Genomic DNA, 8165 nt, shown 5'->3' with positions numbered 1-8165 from the left:
GGTGGAGCCCTGATCTCCCAACAGATCCTCGCCTTGCTAAGCTGGGCAGATTTAAGGGCCCGTCCCTGTGGGATTGTTACTGCCACCATCCAGGGAGCAAAGGGTGGCAGGGGAGGGGCAGAGTGAACCAGTAGCCGAGGGCAGGTCTTCCCAGCCAGTGGCTGCTGTTCTCTGATATTCCTGAATGAGACATCGAGTTCCTCAGCCCTCAAGGTGCGTGGAAGGGCCTGGGGCATTTGGAGACCTCTTGGCCATCCTCCTCCAGCTCCCTGCAGACTTGTTCATTTACCCTAGTGATTCAGGTCAGTGACTTAGCAGCATAGGAGTACTGTAACATGAAGGGGTGGGAAGTACAAGCTTAAGAGACCACCTGGCCTTCCTCAGACATGACATTCTTGCATTACCTGCTGGGATCAACAGCTGAGGCCACAGCCTTCACACAAGCCCCTTTCCCTGCCCTCACCAGGCTGGCAAGTGGCTCCCAGGGGTACCTGCAAAGTTTCACGCTCGGTGGAAGCCCCTGATGACCTTAGCCTAGATGCCTCCTTTGCACCCCCCTTTCCTGATCTGTGCCTTCCTCTGAGCAAGAACCACTGCAGGCAGGCTGCCTTCTCAGGTCCCCCCGATGCCCAGCATATGCTGGCTACAGAGGGGCCTGCGTGTGATGGGGTCTGCATGTGACAGTGCCACTACCTGGAGGCTCCTTCTCTCATTCCCAGACTATGCCTGGTTTGGGGAATCTAGTCCTGAGCTGTGTCTGGACAAGCAGCTTCCCATCAGAACTCCCAAAGAAGGCTTGCCAGGGCGTCAGGCTGACCCTAGGGAATTCAGGGGCGAGAGGCAGCATGGGGCTCCAGGACCCAAGATCCCCTTTCACTGCGGGACAGCATGGCCAGGGACTTGCTGCCATAGCCTGCGCCAGCCTGAGGTCCTGATGTTTCCAGCTGCCCCAGAGGACATCACCCCTGTGCAGGTACCCTTCTATGGGCTGGGAGGAGCCCAAGGCTGCAGGAATAGGGTAGGTGGGAAAACAGCAGCTGGAGAATAGGCTGGGCATCCAGGACTCTTCTGGAACCTGTTTGCTGTGTGGACTGATGTAGGTCTGGAGAGGTCAGGAAGGTGGGAAGAAGTAGCAAAGGTGACTGAGAAGGAGTGGGTGGTGTAGGAGGAGAAATACCAGGTTAGTGTGCTGTCCAGGAAGCCAGGGGAAGAAAACATTTCAAGGAGGAGAACACCATCACCTGTGTCACATGCTGCTGAGACGTCAAGTAAGGTGAGGACTGAGAACTCATCACTGGACTAGCCATGGGCTTTGACTGGGGGTCTTTTTTTTTTTTTGCGGTATGCGGGCCTCTCACTGTTGTGGCCTCCCCCGTTGCGGAGCACAGGCTCCGGACGCGCAGGCTCCGGACGCGCAGGCTCAGCGGCCATGGCTCACGGGCCCAGCCGCTCCGCGGCATATGGGATCCTCCCAGACCGGGGCACGAACCCGTATCCCCTGCATCGGCAGGCGGACTCCCAACCACTTGCGCCACCAGGGAGGCCCCTGACTGGGGGTCTTGACAGGAGCAGTTTGGTAGAGCAGTGGAGAGAAACCTGACTGGTTCAAGAAAACAAGAGGAGAAAAATTGGAGACAGTATAGGTAACAGAAGCAATTAGGAATAGGAATCAAGGTCATCAGCTGAGAGTTTGGAGGAGGTTTTAGAGGTTTATGGATGGTGGAGAAAGTATGACCAAGTTACTGGAGTGGCAGAGGGGAATGGACTAAGGACATGGACTAGGCCTGCTGGGCAACACAGGGACCCACTTGAGGCTCCTGGTCATGGGGTTAAAGTGAGTGCAGGTGCCAAGTGGTCCAAGAGTTGGATTCCACCAGGATTGAGTGTTCCCCAGTGAGTGAAATGAAGCAAGAGATGGGCAAATTGGCTAAGAGTGGGTGTCAGTGAATGGTTATAATGATGGACCATAGAACCAATGACGTTCTCCTTACTCCTGGGAAAGGAAGATAAACAGCAATGGACCCCTTGGATTCTCAGGTGGGGACCAGCCCCCAGGTATTTCCAGTTCCAAACATGAAGGCCAGCCTGTGCCCGACCTGGAGGCCTCGTGGGGGGCTTCTGTGACCTGCTCCTAACCTCCTCCTCTTCTCCCCGAGGCAGGTGTCCAGGGCAGTAAACTCTTTTGACTTCTCCTCCCATTGTTCTTTTTCCCAGATGGTGTCCCAGGGGGAAGACTTTGACAGATTGTTGTACCCATGGGACCACAGTACCATGCTGCGGACCTCAAGGCTCCCTGATACAGCGGGGGTTAGTGGTGAAGGAGGCTGCCAGAGACTTTGAGGGCCACACTCTGTCCCTCTAAGGACTGGAGATTTAACCCAATCTGTGCTGGGTACAGCCACACCCCTCCCTGGGCTGCTCTTCCCAGCTCTCCCAGGCCAGGGAGCATCTATATGGCGACACAATGAGTCACTCTAAACTTAAAACTATAGCTGCTGCCTTGTCACTTTGGGCTCCTCATGCTGATAGACCAGCAGGCAAAGAAAGGAATTACTTACCATACTGGTAGGGGTAATTGGTTCTGATCATCAGAAGCTAGGGCTGCTGCTATAGAACGAGAGCAGGGAAGAATATGTTTGGCATTAGATGATCCTTGATTTTCTCACACAAAGTTTTAACTGTAAAATGGGCAGTTATAACAACCATGGTCTGATAATAGCGTGGTAACCTGAACTCCAGATCCCTCAGGGATGAGGGTCTGGGACACCCCACCACGAGAGCTGCTTGGACCAGAAAAAGTGCTGGCTCAGGGGGAGGAGGACCTAGAATGGGGGGTGGAGGGGGAAGATGACAGTATCAGCTACAGATTTGGGACCAATTGTAGCAGCACAAGCTGTATTCCACTAACTCTTCTCTTGTATGTGTCCCCAGAAATTGTGACCGACCAGAATCCTGGAAAAGCTGTTCCTGGATTGAGTGAGTTTAATGTGGGAAGCAAGTGGATCTGAGTGGTGCAGGAGATGGACTGTAGGGGATGCTATTGGTGCCCTACCCAGATTCTCTTTATCAGACCAGTGCGCCCATCCTCCAGCTGCTGGAATGGTTAGTTGCTAATGGCTCACAGGTAACTCCTCCAGAGATTTACCTTTGGCTGAATAAAAGCCCCCTTACCTGCTGTGTCAGTGAGGCTTCTCCAGAGAAACAAAACCAGTTGGAGAGGGTGGCAGGAGGAGGGGAGCTGGGAATTGGCGCATGTTATTGTGGGGTCTGACAAGTCTGAAATTTGTAGAGAGGCCATTAGGCTGGAAACTCAGGCAAGAGTTGATGTTCCAGTCTTGGGCAGAATTCCTGCTGCTTTGGGAAAACTCCGTTTTTGCTCTTCAACTGATTGAATGAGGCCCACCCACAATACTCCTTTATTCAAAGTCAACTGATTATAAATTGGTTACATCTACAAAATATCTTCATATCAACATCTAAACTAGCGTTTGACCAAACAAGTGGGCCCCATAGCCCGGCCAAGTTAATGCATAAAATTAACCACCCACCCAAGGAAGTGATGTTCTCACTCATACCCCCAACTCTGGGGTAGCCCACAGTCAACACCCAACAGACACAGAAGTTCAGAGAACCAGGTCCCTTGCTTCAAAATGGAAACAATCTGGTGTCATTTGTGCTGCAGAAGTCTCCAAAGGATCGTCCTGAAGCTAGACTGAAGCTTAGAGCACATTTTTGTTTAGCTACCTTTCCTGCCTTGATTCCCCTCACTGACAGTCTCCTGAGAGGATTTCCTCTATAAAACAAGTGCATCCAAATCCCTGCCTCAGGCTCTGCTTCTAAGGAACCAAAACCTAGACACTGTGATGGTTAATTCTATGTGTCAACTTGGAGAGTGTTTTTGGATGAAATTAGCATTTAAATTTGAGTAAAGCAGATTGTCCTTCATAATGTGGGTGGGCCTCATCCAATCAGTTGAAGGCCTGGCTGGAACAAAGAGACTGGCTTCCACAAGTGAGAGGGAATTCTTCAGCCAGCTGCCTCAGACTTCATGAGCATCATTGGCTCTCTTGGGTCTCCACTCTGCAGTGGACTTGCCAGCCTCCATAATTGCATGAGCCAATTCCTTATAATAACTCACTTTATATATGTATATACAACCTATTAGTCCTGTTTCTCTGGGGAACCCTAATAACAGATACGAACTATTTACAGAAAGTTAATCTCAAGGCTCAAGGAGAGGCCTGAGCAACTAGTTAGTGCCCCAACAGGAGCCATCTTTATGTCTTAGGGTAGTGAGCATGAGTTCCTTTACTTCACCATTATGCAGCCAAAGGAGATAGGCAGCTGTGGATCTGCTCAGGTGTTGGAATACTCAGCTTCGTGTTCAAGGGGCTTGTCTCTGGGATTTATCAATCAGCCCTACCTCCTATATTTCTCATAACTAAACCAATCCCCGGGAAGTTCCTGCCACAAGCCCATGCACCCCATTCCTTATTTTAGCTCTGCAATTCAGGGTGTGTTCTGCACCTTGGTATGTACACTCTGAACTGTCTCTGAGCTCAGGCATCGCCTGCATCCTTGCTTCTGTACCTGCCCCTACTGCTTGATCTTCATTGCTTTTGGCAGTCCTTCCACATATTTTGTGGGTTGGGATTCAAATGTCTTTTAGTTTTATCAGAGGTGGAGTTTGTGTTTCTGTTATTATTTTCTCATGTTGCTTTTGGAAGACTTCCAAAGGGAGAAGGAAAAATGCTTAATTTACTTCATCATTTAAAAATCTTGTAGGATTTTTGAATGTTTGCAAATCTGATGTGTATGAAGTAGTATCTTACTGTGAATTTAATTTGCATTTCCCTGAATACTAGTGAAGTTGAACGTATTTTTTGTGTGTTTCTTGGCTATTCTCGTTTGCTCTTCTGTGATGTGCCTGTTTATATACTCTGCCCATTTTCTCTATTCAGTTCTTTGTTTTTTTCTGACTGATTTGTTAGTGTATAAAGATATTTTTTGATTCCAATACTTTTGGGGCTAAATATATTGCAGATATCTTCCCTCAGTCTGTAGCTTATTTTTTCAACTTTGGAAGGTGTCTTTCATTAAAAAGAAGCTTTGTATTTTAATTACATTTTAATGTAACTGAGTATATGATTGTTTTCCTTTATGGTCTGTGGTTTTTGTTTCAGAAATCCCTTTTTATTGTGATGTTGTAAATATCAAACTCTTTACTTTTAAATTTAAGACCTAAATCATGTTTTTGCCAGCACCATTTAATGAATAGTTCTCTCCCCTCGGATCTACACTGCCAATTTTCTCACCTAACAATTTTCCAAATATGTGTGGATCTGTTTCTGGGCTCCATAATCTGTTGTATTTGTCCAGTTGTCTACTCCTGCACCAAGACTCAGCTATAATTAATTTATAGTAAAGCAAATCCCCTTCCTGTTCTTCTTTAGAATTGTCTTGGCTATTATTGTTTTTTGACCTTCTATATATATATTTTAGATTCAGCCTGTCAAATTTCATTGAAAACCCTTCTGGGATTTCATCCGGAATGTCATTAAATGTATAGGTTATTTTTGGAAAGAGTTGACATCTTTAGATATGGAGTCTTTCTATCTAGGAACGTCTTTCCTGTTTTTTTGTTTTTTGGTCTTTCTTGGTGCCTTTCAAATGCACTTTTAAAATTGTGTCTATTCCTTGAATTCTTGATAAGACTTGCCATCAAACAATCTGGGTCTTGAGTTTTATTTTTGTTGTTGTTAGATTTTTAATTATTAATTCATTTTTAAAAAAATCCCAGATGACAAGAATGAAGCAAAAGGTACTGGGTTAGAGCTAGAAACTCTATGAGTATGAACTTATGTTTACCTTAATATAGATACTGATAGATACATGTAGAAATAATTATGGATATGTGTACATACATGGATTAATATATATTAATATATAATATATATTATATACACACAGGTTTATATATACATATGTAATATTTTCAATATATATTACATATACATATAAATTTGAGCAACAAAATAACATAGTATTTATAACCCAAAGCATAAATAAATATCCATAAGTTCACACAGGTGTAAATAAATGATTGAATAAATAAGTCAGTGAGGGAGAGAGGCAAATCAGTCTTCAATGCAGAAGAATTCCAAATGATTTATATAGATACTCCCCTCTAAAGGAGATGGAATATAACTCCCACTTCTTAAGTGTGGGCTATGCTTAGTGACTTAGTTCCAAAAAGGACAGTATGAAAAGTGGGAATAAAGTAAATTACAATAGAGAAGATAGACAAACATTATCTCAGCAAGGTGATCAAGGTCAACAGCAACAATGATGAGGCACCTTGACAGTATTAATCCTTCGTGTGATGTGAGGAAAATGGTACTTTGCCTCTGCAATGTTTCTCCCCAAAAGCCATAACCCTAGTCTAATCATAAGAAAAATATCAGGCAGATCTCAGTAGAGGGACATTGTACAAAATACCTGACTAGTACCCCTCAAAACTGTCAGGGTCGTCAAAACCAAGGAAAGTCTGAGAAACTGTCACAGCCAAGAGGAGGCTAAGGAGACATGACTATTAAATGTAATGTGGTATCTCAGATGAAATCTTGGAACAGAAAAAAAGACATTAGGTAAAAATCAAGGAAGTCTGAATAAAGTATGGATTTTGTTAATAATAATCTATCAACATTGTTAATTAATTGTAACAAATGTACTGCACAAATGTAAGCTGTTGATAACAGGGAAAACTGGGCACATGGTATATGAACACTCTGTATTATCTTCACAGTTTTTCTGTTCTAAAAATAAGGGTTTTGTTTGTTTGTTTGTTTGTTTTGCAGTACGCGGGCCTCTCACTGCTGTGACCTCTCCCATTACGGAGCACAGGCTCCGGACGCGCAGGCTCAGCGGCATGGCTCACGGGTCCAGCCGCTCCGCGGCATGTGGGATCTTCCCGGACCAGGACACGAACCCGTGTCCCCTGCATCGGCAGACGGACTCTCAACCACTGCGCCACCAGGGAAGCCCAAAAGTAAGGTTTTAAAAAATAAGTTTACTCGGGCTTCCCAGGACTCTATGTTACTCTATGTTTCCATTTGGGAATGTGTTCTTTTTTTTTTTTTTTTTTAAGGATTTGTTTCATTTATTTATTTATTTATTTATTTTATATTTTATTTTTTTATTAGTTTCTGCTTTATAACAAAGTGAATCAGTCATACATATTCATCTGTTCCCACATCCCTTCCCTCATGCATCTCCCTCCCTCCCACCCTCCCCATCCCACCCCTCCAGGCGGTCACAAAGCACCGAGCTGATCTCCCTGTGCTCTGCGGCTGCTTCCCACTATCTATCTCCCTTACGTTTGGTAGTGTATATATGTCCATGCCTCTCTTTCGCTTTGTCACAGCTTACCCTTCCCCCTCCCCATATCCTCAAGTCCATTCTCACGTAGGTCTGTGTCTTTATTCCCGTTTTACCCCTAGGTTCTTCATGACATTTTTTTTTTTAATTCCGTATATATGTGTTAGCATACGGTATTTGTCTTTCTCCTTCTGACTTACTTCACTCTGTATGACAGACTCTAGGTCTATCCACCTCATTACAAATAGCTCAGTTTCGTCTCTTTTTATGGCTGAGTAATATTCCATTGTATATATGTGCCACATCTTCTTTATCCATTCATCCGATGATGGACACTTAGGTTGTTTCCAGCTCCGGGCTATTGTGAATAGAGCTGCAATGAACATTTTGGTACATGTCTCTTTTTGAATTATGGTTTTCTCAGGGTATATGCCTAGGAGGGGGATTGCTGGGTCATATGGTAGTTCTATTTTTAGTTTTTTAAGGAACCTCCATATTGTTCTCCATAGTGGCTGTACCAATTCACATTCCCACCAGCAGTGCAAGAGTGTTCCCTTTTCTCCACACCCTCTCCAGCATTTATTGTTTCTAGATTTCTTGATGATGGCCATTCTGGCTGGTGTGAGATGATATCTCATTGTAGTTTTGATTTGCATTTCTCTAATGATTAATGATGTTGAGCATTCTTTCATGTGTTTGTTGGCAGTCTGTATATCTTCTTTGGAGAAATGCCTATTTAAGTCTTCTGCCCATTTTTGGATTGGGTTGTTTGTTTAAGACAGTGTGGT

Source organism: Mesoplodon densirostris, chromosome 4, assembly GCF_025265405.1.
Source record: "Mesoplodon densirostris isolate mMesDen1 chromosome 4, mMesDen1 primary haplotype, whole genome shotgun sequence".
In the NCBI taxonomy this organism is placed as follows: Eukaryota; Metazoa; Chordata; class Mammalia; order Artiodactyla; family Ziphiidae; genus Mesoplodon; species Mesoplodon densirostris.
The sequence above is the reverse complement of the archived record's forward strand: the minus strand, read 5'-3'. Positions refer to the sequence as shown.